The 17,544-nt window shown below is 43.9% G+C and overlaps 1 protein-coding gene and 1 long non-coding RNA gene across 2 annotated transcripts in view; both read left to right on the forward strand.

Annotated features, from left to right (window-relative positions):
- Positions 1 to 2,036: 2,036 nt before the first annotated feature.
- Positions 2,037 to 8,441, forward strand: LOC141147792 (uncharacterized). The gene is made up of 3 exons (XR_012245141.1): positions 2,037 to 2,312; positions 7,996 to 8,171; positions 8,267 to 8,441. It is a non-coding gene; the product is annotated as an uncharacterized lncRNA (long non-coding RNA).
- Positions 8,442 to 10,839: 2,398 nt separating this feature from the next.
- The window catches only part of GALNT3 (polypeptide N-acetylgalactosaminyltransferase 3), an 89,498-nt gene continuing 82,793 nt past the window's right edge, over positions 10,840 to 17,544 (forward strand). Inside the window, exon 1 of the mRNA XM_073634009.1 lies at positions 10,840 to 11,072. The gene's annotated coding sequence lies outside the window, so the exon portion shown is untranslated. The remainder of the gene's footprint in view (positions 11,073 to 17,544) is intronic.

A 17,544-nucleotide genomic window follows, 5' to 3' on the forward strand; every position in this document is an offset into this window, starting at 1 on the left:
ATTGGGATTTTTTATATTTACCTGATTCAAATATATATTTTTTTGTTCTGAACATAGTAAATAAAATATATACAAAAACTCATATGCCCTGTACACACGATAGGATTTTCCGACAACAAATATTGGATGTGAGCTTGTTGTCGGAAATTCCGACCGTGTGTAGGCTCCATAGAACATTTGATGTCGGACTTTCCGCCAACAAATGTTTGAGAGCAGGTTCTCAAATTTTCCAACAACAAAACTTGTTGGAAATTCCGATCGTGTGCACACAATTCTGACACACAAGAGTCCACGCATGCTCGGAATCAAGCAGAAGAGCCGCACTGGCTATTAAACTTCATTTTTCCCAGCTCGTCCTACGTCACCACGTTCTTGACGACGACAACATTTGTGTGACCGTGTGTATGCAAGACAAGTTTGAGCCAACATCCTTCAGAAAAAAAATCCACGGTTCTGTCGTAGGAAAATCCTATCGTGTGTACAGGGCATTTCATTACACTGCAGCATTCAGAAGCAGCTAAACTCAGCATCTGGACACAGCAGCATTCTGTGCTTTGGCCATATACAAGTTCAAGCTGTGTCCAGTGTGCCGTACAGCCATCAACCATAGGGACAAACCAAACCGGTGAGACGCCCCATCCCATTGGCATGTAACTGCTAGTATAAGCGCTTACATGCGAACAGCAGTGGAGCCAGCTATTGGGATGTACAGGGTACAAATCTGTCTATGACTGTTCGCACATAATGTGCGCATGGGGCTAGTTTCTACAAGTGGCAGCTGCTTGCATGAACAGGCCCTTAACTGGGGGATGTTTCAGAATGAAGAATGGGGGAAGGGGCTAGCAACTATGTCATTTACTGGCCCCTTCCTTTTTTGAATAAACACAGTGAACACACTCACTCACTGTGTTAATTCATAACTGAAGCATAGTAAAATGTGTTTACTATGCTTCAGTTTGTGAATTAACGAGAAGCCGTTGAGCACAGAACACTTCCCATTCATTCACTGTCCAATGCAGCTGAGGCTGCAGAGAAAGTGTGTTTGGACTTTAGGGTGCACACATCTATGGCTGAACTAGAGTTTGCTGTGGTGCACTGCATCAGAAAGAGCAGGGTATGCCAGATTTTTGGTCAGTATGGGTGCTTTGGCAGCCCACATAAATGGCTAACCACAATAGACTGTATAGATCTAAACAATGGCGGCTGGTGGATTCTTCTCGCGGGCGGTCCAGCACTTAGCCGCCCATGTGGCCGGGCTGTGGTGTCCTCTCCTGGTGTGCGGGCAACGGCGTGTGTCTCCTCTTCCGCTAAAGCGCTGGTCATCCAATAGGATCATCCTGACACTTTGGCCAATCAGGAAACAGGTTTCACGACTTGCCTCCTGATTGGCGGGAAGGAACTTTAGTGTGAAAATAGCGAAAATTCATTTGCAGTTGTCGCACAACTGGGTGGGCTCAGAGTGAAATGCTCTGCGCTCCGAGGCCACCCTTTTTTAAAGCCTATTAGAGCCTCTGGCTCTAATCCGGTGCTTCAGAAAAACACCCCGCCACATTGGAATCCATGGTCCGGTGCCCTGATATGTAGATCAGGGGGCCGGACGCATGGCTAGGGGAGGCGGGGCCCTGCACCCTCTATGGACGGGATCTAAATGAGAGTATCCATACTGGAAGAAATACTTCTTGAAGGCTTCTTCTGGAAATGCTCGTTTCCTGGCTGCTTCTGGACTTTATACTTTCTGAGTCACTGAGGCAAAACCAAGACAATTGGAGCAGTCAAAGGAAAGTCAGAACCAACGATCTGCATGCTTATTCTGTGTTGGTAAAACTTTTGGATTAACGGAACAGCTAGGTAATAATGAAAAGAAAAGCTCAGGAGAGGCAGCCTAGTACACAGGATAGACACCGGCACACAGAAACTCGAAAAGCCTCAGCAGACACTCCAGACGGTGGGGGTGATGATGTCACTCGTCCTCTGAGCTCGCCGGTGCGATGTGTTTGAGGTTTTCTGCTGTTTAATTCAGGGCTTGGCTCAGACTGCTCACAGATGACTCATGATTGGACGTTGTGTCATACCCGTCCTCTGACTGGTTCCTCTAATTACCCAGAGCTCCCTGGTCATCTTCATAAGTGATCCCACTATGTCTGTAATTACAGAGGAGCAATGCTGGAGATTTAATGAGAGATGTAGACAAGAGGGCACGGCTGATTTTCCAGGCTGCAAACACTGTAGTCGGATACATCATCATTTTCTGTGTAATCAGTCATACATGTCAAAGGTTAGAGAGACACCATCAAGAAGAATCTTTTCAAAGGGTATGTTATAGCAGTATTAAACCCAAAAGCAAACATTGATTATATTGCAGCCTAACAATTATTAGCTGTGATGGCTGCATTCGTTTTCTTTTTTTTATGCATTTTTTTTCTTCTAGTGTCATCTAGTGATCCAGCCAGTAAGCCTGTTGTTTTTTTTTTGAAAGAACAAGCTCTCCTGCAGAAGTATCAGTCACAGGGTTGAGACAGACCATTTAGCACTGACAGGGGTGCTTACAAGAAGAAGCTTTTATTTATGTAAATGCTTTATCCTAAAAGAAAAAAACATGCTGTGACTGCAATAAGGGAAAATTCCCCCAGAGGGTTTTTTTAGCAGCAAAGTAAATGAGTTGTAAATGGATTTAGAAAAATGTGTTCTTTATTAAAAAATTAGCACATGCTGTAACTACTTATAAAGTTTGAGCTGGAGTTTAGCTTCATTTTGTTAGTGTATATAAATCTGCTAAAGTGGGGTACACAATATAAGAAAATTGGGGGGGATGATCGTCCAATTTTCCTCGTTTCACAGTAAGTCGCAAGCGAGGAAGGAAATAATGTACGGAAAATTCTCATACGACAAAGGCTTTTTTTTTTTTTTGTTTATTGTTTCTGATCATGCGCAGTCTTTCTTTTCTGATATTTGTTGTACAAAAATCATACGAAGTCGGTACACATTAAACGAAAATAGTTTGTTATGTTCCCGTACGAGAAAATCTTTAGAGTTTGTCCCTTTGGAAATTTTTTTTTCGGAAGGTCGGAATCGGCTGTGGAAAGTTGTGCACACACTATCAGAAAATCGTACGATTGTTCCTTGGACGAAAATGTTGGCCCGATTTTTTTATTGTGTGTAGGAGCCTTAACACTACCCTCTTCCCAGACTGACAATACTGCTGTCCAAAGGTGCCCCCTGTGCTCCTTCATCCAGAGTGGAGGCACGCTAATACAGGAGGTGTGTTACTGGCCAGATCACCAGGGGAAAACACAGAGATAAAAGCCTAAAAATAGAAAACTAATGCAGCCACCATATCTAATGATTGGTAAGCTGCAATATATTACATTTTTGGTATTGGGTTTAATACAGCTTTAAAGAAATATTTAGAGCAAATCCTAAATGGAGTCATAGACAGCAAAAACGGGAGAGAGGTTCCAAAATTGGGCTGAGGCAGAAGAGGCCCCCGCCTTGGCCATCATGCTGCAGGAGCACAACTTGGACAGGGGGCTCTCTTGCCACTGCATTGCCCAGGCGTCCCCTGCACTGTACAGGAGCTGTTAACCATTTGACCCCCAGAAAATTTACCCCCCCCCTTTCATGACCAAACCACTTTTTGCAATACGGCACTGCTTTACTTTAACTGACAATGGCGCCGTCATGCAACACTGTACCCAAATGAAAAAAAAAATATTCCCGCAAACAGGGCTTTTGGTGGTATTTAGATCACCTCTGCAGTGATTTTTTTAAACAATAAACAAATAAAAAGACAGACAGTTTTGAAAAAAAACAACAACATTTTTTACTTTCTGCTATAAAACATATACAATAAAAAATGTAAAAAATGTTTTATTTATTTTATTTTAGTAATGGCGGTGATCAGCCACTTATAGCAGGACTGCGTTGTTGCAGTGGCCAATCGGACACTAACTGACACTTTTGATGCTTTGCGGGAACCAGCGATCAGTGCTAAATATATGTACGGTCACTGTACTAATGACACTGGCTGGGAAGGGGTTAATTTAGAGCGATCAAAGGGTTAACTGTGTGCCTAACCTGTGTTTGTGTTTACTCTGTGTGCTACTTTTACTTGGGGAAGAGATGGGTTTTAGACCCTGCTTTGCAGGAACACAAACTCCCTGGCCCTAAAAAGCATCAAAAACTCACGGAAACGCACCGGAATGCACCTAAACACACCAAAAACGCACTGGACCACCCATGTTCTTATTTAAGGTTAAGGAAAAAAAAGGGGGGGGGGAATGCACTGGACTGCATCAAAAACACAACAAAAACGCATCAAAAACACACTGGTATTCATCAAAAACGTGCATGAAAAAAGCATCTGGAGCGCATCCGGACTGCGTTTCTATGGTGTGAACTGGCCCTAAAAGCTAACACCAAACTAAGAGAAGGGAATGAAGGAGTTAGGGCCAGTTCACACTATAGAAACACAGTCCGGATGCGCTCCAAATGTTTTTTGCATGCGCGTTTTTGATGCGTTCCAGTGCATTTCCCAGCCTTTTTTTCCCCTTAACCTTAAATAAGAACATGGGTGTTCCAATGCATTTTTGGTGCATTTAGGGGCTTTCTGGTGCGTTCCCGTGAGTTTTTGATGCTTTTTACAGCGTTCCAATACAGTCCAGTGCAGGAAAAATGCAGCATGTTCTACTTTTTTTTCTGGAACTGGAATGCACTGGAACTGCAAGCACTGGTCTGAACTATGCCATTGAAAACCATATAACCTACTTTCTATGCATTTTTGATGCAGAAAAAAAACGCACTGGACTGCATGTGGTGTGAACTGGCCCTTATAGTACAGAATTAAAGATGTGGGGGGTGGGGGTTAGAACTGGCCTATTCCCACACTTACTCAAAAAATGTATTGTGTTGGGTCCCTGTTTCTCAGACAGAGCAGAGCTGAACGAAGAAGCATGGTTCATCTCCTACAATGTAATAGGAGCTTATCCTATTATGGTGTGAATGAGTAGCTATCAGGCAGCATGATGCAGGAGATAAAAATTTAATTGCGGTAGGCTTGACATTTTTCAGGTTATAATGTCCAGGTTTCTATAGGATACGATAAGCTGTATCTAAAGTAAAAAAATGTAATATGGGGGGGGGGGGCTGCCATTGCTGACCTCATTCTGAAAATGCTAGTTGCCTGTCTGTCACACTGATACACTGGCCTAAGGACACACCACCGACCTGAAACATGTATGCAGATAAAGAATCTTGGTATAATGTCAAAACTCCTTATTTTTGAATCTGTGACTCATTCACACTTGCGTATTGTGACAATGCGGTCTAAAGCCCATGCGGTAATGCCTGTTACTACAATGACATGCTCTGTTTGGAGGTACCATTCATTGTGAATGACATCTCAATGCATTGTACAGCAGGGCCCAAGCTATGGAGCACTATGGCACACTGCACCACATACTGTATACCAGTGGCGGCTGGTGTTCAATTTTTTTTTTTTTTGGGAGGGAGGAGGCAAACAAACCTGCCCCCCCGCCCCGTTGCTCCATCGCCCGCTTGATGGCCCACCCCGCACTTCCCCCATCCAGGTCGCTGCTTCGGCGGCTTCAGCCCTGCATCTCCCTCTGAGTCCCAGCGGTCGCTTCTCCTCCCGGCCAATCAGGTCTTAGGACTCTTGGCCAATCGGATCTTAGGACCCGCTTCCTGATTGGCAGGGAGGAGAAGCAGGAAGACATTAGTGAATATTAATTCGCTAATGTCACACAAGTGGGTGGGCTCAGGGTGCTTTTTGAAGCCAATTAGAGCCTCGGCTCTAATCATGTGCTTCAAAGGAGAAGCCCTTTTTCTCTGAGCCCTTGAAGAAGCCGACAAGGTGAAACATGTCGGGATTGTGATTATCTTCCCCAATGTGATATTGATATTTTCATGTGTGATTTCTGTTTTTTAGATGTACCAAGCAGATATAATAACACTATTCACACATAGTGGGAGAAATCATGACTCTCAGGGGTGTTGGGGTTTGGAATGAGAGGGTATAGGTTTTGAGATATTTCTTCATTGGTTTTAAGGGATAGATATCCCTAATGCAATTTTAATGTGCTAATAAAACTACCTTTTTAATCTATGTTTGTGTCGGAATGATCAGATGAGGCTTCTGCAACTTTAAAGTCCCAACACTTTTTTCTTCTAATATTTGCATCTATACTGGGATGTGGTGTTGAGTGTTCAACTGAGCTCATGTTTATATATTCTGCATTAATAAGAAAGAACAGTAACAAATGGGATTCACACACAAAAAAAAAAGTCAAGTAATGAATAGTGAGAGAGGGAATAGTGAGAGGGCCGCTGGCTGATGATAGTGAAAGGCGCAGTCAGTGTTCACTTCCAACATGGATGATGATAATGATCAGAGTTCTTCCTTATGAATTCAGAGGCTGCCAGAACACACAGAGCACAGTCCTGGCACACTGATACAGAAAGCAGTCTAGGGGATGTCTTTTTGTGGTTTTATTACTGAATAACTTGGATGGGGTGTAGGGTAGTAAGGGATACTCCAGAACCACTATTGGAAACAGGAGGACACTCTTCTCTATGTTGCAAACTATAGGAACAGTTCTTCTGCTTAGCCCTGAACACAATCTTCCCATGGGAGATTAGTAGAGGCCAGAGGTGTGTACTCCTGAAGAGGTGAACTACTTGACCCAGCTTTCAAAGACAGCCCTCCCACAAGAAACTAGAGGAGGCTCATGTATCACTTAGGAAAGGAACTACGAGGCCCAGCAATCCCAACAGAGATGGGCCAAACACCCCCCAAACTCCATTGGGAGCCAAACATCAGAAATCAAAAGTTCCCATTTTGAAGGCTTATGTACAGGTTATTGGCCATAAAAAGGGTATGGGGGTCCTGGATATTGCCCTGGAGGGCATGTATCAATGCAATTTTTTGTTTTTTAAAAACAATTGTTTTTAAAGGAGCAGTGATTTTAATGCTGCCAAATAAAGTGAAACAAAAAAGAAAAAATCCTTTAAATATAGTGCCTGGGGGTCCCCTTAGTCTGTCTGTAAAGTGGCACATCTGTAGCATGTATAGAACATGCTGCAGCAAAAATGACATAAAAAAAAAAAACAAATCAAATCACATTTAAATTGATTCACAGTTGCAACTGCCAGCATACGGCTATTTAAAAAAATTAAGAAAAAAACGGCGTGCGCCCCCCCCCCCCCTCCAGTCCCGAAGGGCCTGGTATGGATTTTAAATAGAACCCCACACCAAAATTAAAAAAAAAAAAACAGTGTGCCCCCCCCCCAACCCATACCAGACTCATATCTGAGCATCCAGCCTGGCAGGCCAGGAAAGGGGGGGGACTGACAAGGGAGCATGCCACCCCCCCTCCTGAACCATACCTGACCATGTACCCTCAACATGGGGGGGGTGCTTTGGGGCAGGAAGGCTTGCCCCCCCACCCCAAAGCACCTTGTCCCCATGTTGATGGGAACAAGGGCCTTTTTCCCACAACCCTGGGCTATGGTTTGTGGGATCTGCGGGCGGGGGGGGCTTATTGGGATCTGGAAGCCCATTTTAACAAGGTAAGGGGCGGAGCCACCTGGCGACATCACCTGGCGGCCCTGCCCCTTGTGACGTCTCCGTCCGGTGCACGCTGGGTGAACATCCCAGTTTTGGAGCTGGAGTTTTGGAGATGCTCTTACCCAATCGTCAAGTCATTACAATGTGGCCCTTATCAAAGTCGCTCAAATTCATACACTTGCCCATTTTTTCTGCTTTTGACACATCAACTTTAGGGACAACATGTTCACTTGCTGTCTAATATATCCCTCCCACTTTCAGGTGCCATTGTCACAAGATAATCAATGTTATTCACTTTACCCATCAGAGGTCATAATGTTATGGCTGATAGGTGTACATCCACAGATATATGAATATATATATATCATATCAGTGCACCAAAACATGCCACTCCTTTTTTTTCTTTGTTTCAGCTCCTGCTATCTTATATATATCTGTGTTTGCGACCTTTATCTTTGGGGAACTCCGTGGGGTATCTTGTCTGGCTCGGTGGCCACGCCGAACCTCCAATCACACCATCTATGGCAGTGACTATCAATCTCTGTCTGAATAATTGCATGTCTGTGCATTGTGCCATTCACTTTATGTGGTAGGTGCCCTTGAACATGGGAAGAGTGCTTATTGAACATGTTTTCTTATGTGTCTGTATCACAACATTTTTGTTTTGTTTTCTTTACTCATTAGACAAGTTGTTGAACATATATTCTCCTGTATAAATACCCCTGACGAAGGTCTTGGACATGAAATGCATCTGATACCAAAGACACTTTTCAGATACTGGAGAGAATTTGGATAATATGTGTATTTATTTCAATTCAACATGTTTGCAATGATTATGCAATGGATTCTTGTATCATGTGTTTTTAGATCACCACTTTTGTGACTAATCACATTTTAATATGTTCTAATAAACAATTGGTTTTATCTAATCTTGGTGGTGGTGTTGCCGGTCAAAATCCCATCATTGGGGGAATTTCATATTTTCTGTGTAGTGGAATGACCTCCACCAGCAAGAATCTCTAGATTCTGGTCACAGGGATCCCAGCTGCACCAATCTGGCTGAGTGAAGGGGGCCTAAGACCCCATACATACTATTAGATTTTCTGCAGATTTTTGACATCAGATTTACCAAAACCATATAATATGAAGTCAAACCTTAAAGCCTCGTACACACGATCTGATCGGATTTTCCGACAGGAAATGTTCAATGACAGGCTGTTGGTGGAAAATCCGACCGTTTGTACGCTTCATCGGACAATTGTTGTCGGATTTTCCGTGGACAAATGTTGGATGGCAGGCTTATGAGTTTTACAAATGTCTGTTGTTGGATTGTCCGAGCGCGTGTACACAAGTCCGTCAGACAAAAGTCCAAAGTACAAACACGCATTCTCGGAAGCAAGTACGAGCCGGTCGGTCTTGTAAACTAGCATTCGTAATGGAGAATTAACATTCGTGACGCAGCAAATTATGAAATCTCAAAATGCGCATTCTCTTCTTCTTTAATGGGATAATAATAAAGCTGCTGTGCTGGCGATACTTAGACATCAAAGAAATTCTGGACAGCCGCACTCCAAAAATATTTGCCTTTATTAAATAAGGTGTCATCCAAAATACAGGTCACAGCAAAGTGGAACAAACGTACGCGTATGACTTGTAGTGCAAAACGCGTAAGATTTGTTCCACTTTGCTGTGACCTGTATTTTGGATGACACCTTATTTAATAAAGGCAAATATTTTTGGAGTGCGGCTGTCTAGAACTTCTTTGATGTCTAACTGCCATAGCATTGCCAGCACCTGGACTTCTAGACTGAAGGAGATGCCTTTACCTTGATCTGACCCACCTGGAGCGGTGATACTCTCTCTACTTGGATTCCTGGACTTTGCAAACATTTGCATGCGTGCCAAACTGCATGGTGCCACAGCACTATGTGGTTCAGTACTGCGTGTTTTTGGAAAACAGTCAGACTTCTTTTCCACGTTTTTTGTGCTTAGGGCAATTTTTTTTTTTACACTGGAAAACATGTGAACATACCGAAAATACATGTAAATACAACTCCGTAAGAAAAGCAAATTACTAATGATAAAGAAATAATAATAAATGAAAAAAAAAATGTTATTAATAATAATAATCAAAATAATTAAAAAAGGGCTGAAAATACACCCCAAATAAATTACTAATACAAGTAACACACCGCTGCAGCTTTGAAATTGCGCTACTGCAACACAATTTCAAAGCCGCACATCAGTGTGATTTGTACTGATGATTTCATTGCGGCTTGCGACTTAATTTAACACAAGTCTATGCAAGTCGCAATGAAACTGGCAAAAAGTAGTGCAGGAACCTTTTTCATAATCGCTGTGACATGAGTCGTGGCAATATGAACGGTTCCACTGCCAGCAATAGAGTCCGGCTTGTCATGTGATTTGGAACTGTCAAATCGCATGACAAGTTGCATCAGTGTGAACTGGGGGGGCGAAGCTGATTTGACAGGTCAAATTGCATGATAAGTCGCACCCTAATGCCAGCAATTGCACGGTTCAAATTGGCGCGATGCCGACTTTGCAGTTTGCAAAAGTAGTTCCTGCACTACTTTTAGCGATTTCAGGTGCGACTTGAATAGACATCTGTGCATGAAGCTGCATAGATATCTCCCAAGTTGCACCCTAAGTCACGCTGACATGCGGCCTTGAAATTGTGCGATTTCAGATGAAGTTGCACAATTTCAAAGCCGCAGTCAGTGTGAACGACGGCTAAAGGTACTTTGGGTTTTTAAAATGAAAACATTACAGTTCCATCCCCCACATACAGGAATAGAAGGGAGAATGTAAAGGAAATGGTGTGTGTTTAGTACCACTTTAATATGGAGATTGCGGTGTAATCGCGTCCTTAGGACTCATTCACACGTGCACCGGTGGGGGGTTTCGGTAAAAATAGGTTGCTGAGCTGCAAAAAAGAAAGAAAGCCTAAAACAGAAAACGAATGCAGTCATCACATTGGCTGCAACCTAAGAAGTGTTTCCTCTGGGTTTATTACCACATTGGGATCAGGAGTCACCATGACAGACAGACAACCAGCATTCCCAGAGATGATCTCCTCCAGGACCCCCCCATCCCTCCTCCACATGTCACCAACTCGCACACTCTTCTACCATCCTGGACCGAAGTAGCAGTGAAGAGTGACGTCAGACACACCCCCTCCTGGCCCCGCCCCTCCTCTCTGCCCACCTGGATGACAGGTAAAGGGCGTTGTGCAGGTGAGTCCCCGCTGCGCATGTGCAGTCCTCCGCTCGCCTTGACTACGTTGCAGCCTCATCTCACCTGGGTCCAGCAAAGCGGAAGTGTCACCCGGCAGTCCCTTGTCTCCTGAGCTGTCATTATCCTCGGTGACAACCTCCTTCCTCCGACCGGATCCTCCTCCGTCACCTACCTCCCTGATCGGGGTCCCAGAGCTGAGCATCGCTCCTCCCGTCCGGCGGCTCCATCACTGTCTGTAAGTACAAAACTTCCCCGAACTTTTCCTGCTCTGCCCGGGGAGAGAGAGAGAGGGGAGCGGGGAGGAGGGATGGAGGTCACTCCGGAGATCGGATACATTGTATGATCATTATTATTATTATTATTATTACATGTCACCTCCTCCGATCTCTATACACGACACCCCCCATTGTTCCTGAGAACACTTCTCTGCCCACCTACCGGCCCTACTGACAGTGCTCAGCACTGGAATTATTATCCTTCCCTGTGTGCCAGGGGTGCCGACCGACAGTAAATTTACTGACAGTTTGTCAAAATTAGATTTTTTTTTTTTTTTTACAACTGCCAGTAAATATCAGGGGCTGATAATTTCATGCTGTGTTCAGTTTTTAAGTGTAAATCAAGCAAATGACTTTGTTATAAATAATATAATAATAATAATACAAATTAAAAAAAAAAAAAAAATTATATATATTTGATTTTTTTTTTTTTTTTTTTTTTTTTTTTCTAATATATGATAGGTAATGTCTACACTAATGACATTTTTATATATAATATCATGGTGATATGCTAGATAGAGATATATATCTCTGTCATATCACCATATATGATACTATATATAACATTTTATTAGTGTAGACATTAACAAATAATAAAAAAAAAAAAATATATATATATATATATATATATATATATATATATTAGTAATGTCTACACTAATGACATTTTATATATAATAAAATTTAATATATGTGTATTTTATTTTCAAAAGTATTAAAGTATGGACTTTAATGGGAATACATGCGGATATACTGTAAGGAGTGACACCAACGTGTACAGACTGAGATCCAGGTGCAGAATTTTGGGAGGAACCAACCCCATCGTGGCCCTGTGCACAATGTCCACTGGTCAGCCCCTGTGGCCCATTTTTCCCTTTGTGTGATGTCCACTAAGAGGGTTTAGGCCCCATTCACACCTGAGTGTTTTGTAGCTTGAAAAACCTGAGGGTCGGTTCACACTGGGGCAACACGACTTCAGCGCGACTTTGCACGGCGGCTTCGACGCGACTTCGACGCGACTTCGACGCGACTTCGACGCGACTTTAGCAAATTACAAGGCGACTTGAAGTCGCCTCCATGACAGGCGACTTCGCCTGTGGCCAATCAGCTCTCTGGGAGGGAGGGGGGGAGGGAGGGGTTTTCCCTGCAAAGTCGCTTGACTTTACAGAGAGATCCAACTTGGAGGCGACTTCCATTGATTTCTATGGTACAGGTCGCCTACCAAGTCGGATCAAAGTAGTACAGGGAGTACGCTCTGAAGTCGGAGCGACTTCAGTAGCGTCTATTAAGACGCTAGCGTTCACTCCCATTAAAACTATTTCTGGGGCGACTTGGGGCGACTTGAGGGCGTACAAGTCGGATCCCAAGTCGCCCCAGTGTGAACCGAGCCAGAAGCTACCAAACGCTGGAGGGGAAAAAAAAAATCAATTATTCTCTATGGAGATGATTCACATCTCCAATCCAAAACTCCTAAAGCTCAAATAAGTTCTGGAACTTTTTTTTTTTTTTTTTTTAGGCAGATTACAAGCGTTTTTCTGCTTTTTACATTGGTGACCTTTTGACCTGTACAAAATAGCGGCAAAATCGTGCGCCTTTCTGCCTGAAACCCTACGCTTAGGTGTGAATGATGTCTTATGCCGCGTACACACGATCGAAAATTCGGCCAGCAAAACTCTGATGTGAGCTTTTGATCGGAAAATGCGACCGTGTGTATGCTCCATTTGACTTTTGCTGGTGGAATTCCCGCCAGCAAAAGATTGAGAGCAGATTCTCAATTTTTCGGTTGGAAAAAGATCCTATCCGAAAATGCGATTCGCACGCGCAAAAATCACGCATGTGCGGAAACAATTTGACGCATGCTCGGAAGCATTGAACTTCATTTTCTCGGCTTGTCATAGTGTTGTAGGTCATTGCATTCTTGACAGTTGAAAGTTCAGAGAACTTTTGTGTGACCGTGTGTATGCAAGGCAAGCTTGAGCGGAATTCCGTTGCAAAAATCATCCATGTTTTTTCAGACAGAAATTCCGATCGTGTCGGGAATCTCCTGTAGGGAACTCAGAACCAGTGTAAGGTTTTGCTATGGAGCAGAAGGGGTGCTGTCCTGTGTCCCACCATTGAGGCTGCTCTGCTGGAAAGCTTAGTGAGGGTTGTAGTGTGCTTATCTTTAGCAGAGCGAAGTGCTCAAGTTGGCACAATTTGTTTACCAATAAATACTGTAATGTTGATCTATGTCTAAATAAAGACCACCATGTGCCAATAAATACACTAAAATACCAAAAGTATTGGGACACCTGCCTTTACATACGCATGCACTTTAATGGCGTCTTAGTCCGTAGGGTTTAATTTTGAGTTGGCCCACCCTTTGCAGCTATAACAGCTTCAACTCTTCTGGGAAGGCTGTCCACAAGGTTTAGGAGTGTGTCTATGGGAATGTTTGACCATTCTTCCAAAAGCGCATTTGTGAGGTCCGTCAGTGATGTTGGATGAGAAGGCCTGGCTCGCAGTCTCCGCTCTAATTCATCCCAAAGGTGTTCTATCGGGTTGAGGTAAGGCTAGTCACGTTCCTCCACCATGCTTTGTGCACTGGTGCGCAGTCATGTTGGAACTGGAAGGGGCCATCCCCAAACTGTTCCCACAAAGTTGTGAACATGAAATTGTCCAAAATGTCTTGGTATGCTGACGCTGTAAGAGTTCCCTTCACTGGAACTAAGGGGCTGAGTCCAACCCCTGAAAAACAACCCCAATATTACCATAATTTTGGTAATATAGTGTGGAGTGTGAAATGAATATTTGGTGTGACCACCCTTTGCCGTCAAACCATCATCAATAGGGTGGCACAGTGGTGTAGTGGATAGCACTCTCGCCTAGCAGTAAGAAGAGTCGCTGGTTCGAATCCCAACATGACACTACCTGCCTGGAGTTTGCATGTTGCCTGCGTGGGTTTCCTCCGGGTACTCCGGTTTCCTCCCACACTCCAAAGACATGCTGGTAGGTTAATTGGATCCTGTCTAAATTGTCCCTAGTATGTATGAATGTGAGTTAGGGACCTTAGATTGTAAGCTCCTTGAGGGTAGGGACTGATGTGAATGTATAATGTATATGTAAAGCGCTGCGTAAATTGACGGCGCTATATAAGTACCTGAAATAAATAAATAAATTCTTCTAGGTAGACTTGCACACAGTTTTTGAAGGAATTCGGCAAGTAGGTTGTTCCAAACATCTTGAAGAACTAACCACAGATCTTCTGTGGATGTAGGTTGCCTCAAATCCTTCTGTATCCACATGTAATCCCAGACAGGCATGATGATGTTGGGATCAGGGCTCTGTGGGGTGCAAACCATCACTTCCAGGACTCCTTGTTCTTCTTTACTCTGAATATAGGTCTATGACATTGGCTGTATGTTTGGGGTCATTGTCCTGCTGCAGAATAAACTTGGAACCAATCACACCCCTCCCTGATGGTATGGCTTGATGACTTGTGTGCATCCAGAGATTACTTCAGAGCACAGCTGTGAATGTATGCATATTATGTGGCAGCTGGGTCTCTCAGGTGTAGAACTACACCCGTAATTTACACTGTATGGCCCTATGTGCACCTGTGGGGGGGGGGGGATAAATGCAGCCTCCACATCTGAGGACTGGTAAGATGCAATCTATTACATTTATGTTCATGGCTTTAGATACACCGGGGCCGATTCACACCACATATTCTGCACTCCGCATGCATATCTGCATTCACATTTTTAATTTGTTCTGGTGTGATTGTGATGTGTTCCATTGAGGTTTCAAAAGGGGGGCTTTTGTTCTTCATCTCAATTGTGCATTTTTGATGGCTTTTCCCATACAGATCCATGCAGAAAAAATGCAACATGTTCTACTTTTGGTGACTGCACTGGTACTGGAACTGTCTGCGCTGGTGTGAACTAGGGCCATTGGAATCCATGTTAAACGCTGTCCATGGGTTTTTGATGCAGAATTTAAAATGTACTGGACTGCATCCGGTGTGACCCATTAAAGGCCCATTCTCACCAGAACATGGTGCTTCCTGCAAATATTCCTCTCCTCACTGAGTGGGGAGGGACCTGTCAGAGCGCCACTGATTTCCATGCAGAGATCGGAAGAAAACGGACAGCATGTCCATTTTCATCAGATCTCGTCCGATCCGCCAGACGGATGGCTGAACGTATCGCCATATGTCTGTTTTTAGCGGATCGGATGGCAGACTGGTGTCAGCGGACACATCTCGGCTGACATCCCCCTGCCCATAGGAGTCAATGGATGGTCTGCCTGGATCTGCCTGAAAAATGGACAGGTGGATCTGAGCGGGTTTATCGTGTGAAAGGAGCCTAATGCCGCGTAAACTCGGGTGGACTTTTCGACCAGACTGGTCCGACGGAACAAATCCGTCGGACAATCCGACCGTGTGTGGGCTTCATCGGACCTTCAGCTGACTTTTTCGGTTGAAAATCAGACGGACTTTAGATTTGGAACATGTTTCAAATCTTTCCGCCGGACCCAGTTCGTAATGAGAAACCCGCTCGTCTGTATGCTAGTCCGACGGACGAAAACGGACGCTAGGACAGCTATTGGCTATGAACTTCCTTATTTTAGTCCGGACGTACGAATCCGTCGGACTTTGGTGTGATCGTGTGTAGGCAAGTCCGTTCATTTGAAAGTCCGTTGGAAGTCTGTCAAAAGTCCGTCAGGAAGACCGTCGGACCTTTGATACCGAAAAGTCCGCCCGTGTGTACACGGCATTAGGGAAACTTTATAATTCAGCACTTTGAACGGCTATAGAGAAGAGAGGGCTTCCGACGGGTATAACTATTTTATGTAGGAGGATTCGTTTCATTTCTGTGTATCACCTGAGGATAGTCACTTCCCGGGGTATATGGAAGGGTCTACAACCACTTTCAGTTAACCAGATCCTAAAGCAGGTTGCTAACGCAGTTTGCCTGCACCAAATTACATGGTAAAGAAATCCTATCTGATCCGGTTTCAGTACGTGTTCAAAAGTAGCACATGTACTATTTTTGGAGATTGTATAATCAATATGTAGTGCGTATGGTGACTGTAATTCATGGAACAGACCGGTATGGGTTTACCTTATTGCACTGCTGAGTACAGAGTGGAATCCTTGTAGTGTTACTGATGAAAGCTTCCATTGTCATCGGTCAGCTGCAGTGTATACCGGTGATGTCTTCAGTGTGACAACACTCCACATTGTAAACAGTTATTGTTCTGCACTCCTGTGATTGGTCGGAAGTTTGTCTCCATTTTCTTTTTTGCTTTATAAATTGACAACTTAAATTAAGTTTATTTATTTGGTGGTGGGGGGGGATTGGTTTGCATTTCCCATAATTTCTCTAATCACAATTATTTGGTGATGTCTCTATAGCAATGAACAGGCTGGCTGACAGTTTGGATTAGTTCAGTCATCAAAGGGATTTGTTTATAAAGTATCCATATTGTGGTACCCCAGCCATACTGATGACCCCCACCCCCAGCACTGTGCTTTTTAAATGTGCTTAGCTATTTGTTGACTTTCAGGCTTGGTTCACAATGGTGCGTTGCAGGAAACCCTGCGATTCAGTGCTGGTTCACGCATCGCACCTGAATCGCACAGTGGTTCACACTTAGATCTGCGTACCGATGGGGGTGTCAATTTAAAGTTAATGACACCCCCAGATCGGATCGCAGTGCGAACTGTGAATTGGTGCAGGAATCAGATCGCATAGGTTTGAACACCCATGCGATCCGATTCCAGTACGGACCAAAAAAAAGGGTCCTGCATCATTTTGGTGCAAATGCGATGCAATTTCAGCCATACAGTTTGTATGGCTGAAATGGCATGTGATCTGCACAGCAATGCGGTGCGAATCGCATGCAATGTCTGCGACGTCGGCACGAAGTCTCAGTTCACACTGGTGCGATGCGGGAACCAGAACGATTCCTGGTGAGTTCCCACATCGCATCTGACTCGCTGGCAGTTCAAACTGACATCTGCACACCGCTATAGGTGTCGATAGAAAGTTAATGACACCCCAAAATCGGTTCGCAGAACGCAGTGCGAACTGTGGAATTGGATCGCATGGGTCTGAACACCCATGCGATCCGATTCCAGTGCGGACCAAAAAAAGGCTCCTGCACCATTTTGGTGCAAATGCAATGCGATTTCAGCCAAACAGATTGAAACTGTATGGCTGAATTTGCATCACACAGACATCGAATGTGATGTGCACAGCAATGTGGTGTGAATCACGTGAAATGTCTGGGATCGCATACGGGTGAACCCAGCCTAAAGGATAACTCCACTTTTGTGGGAAAAAATAGCAAATAAAAAAAAAAAATAAAATAATATAGCGTATACAATTGTCACAAGTCATACTGTAAAATGCAATATGGCAGCCTGGAGACGTTCTGTACAAAGAT

The sequence above is a fragment of the Aquarana catesbeiana genome, linkage group LG06, assembly GCF_042186555.1.
Source record: "Aquarana catesbeiana isolate 2022-GZ linkage group LG06, ASM4218655v1, whole genome shotgun sequence".
Taxonomy (NCBI): domain Eukaryota; kingdom Metazoa; phylum Chordata; class Amphibia; order Anura; family Ranidae; genus Aquarana; species Aquarana catesbeiana.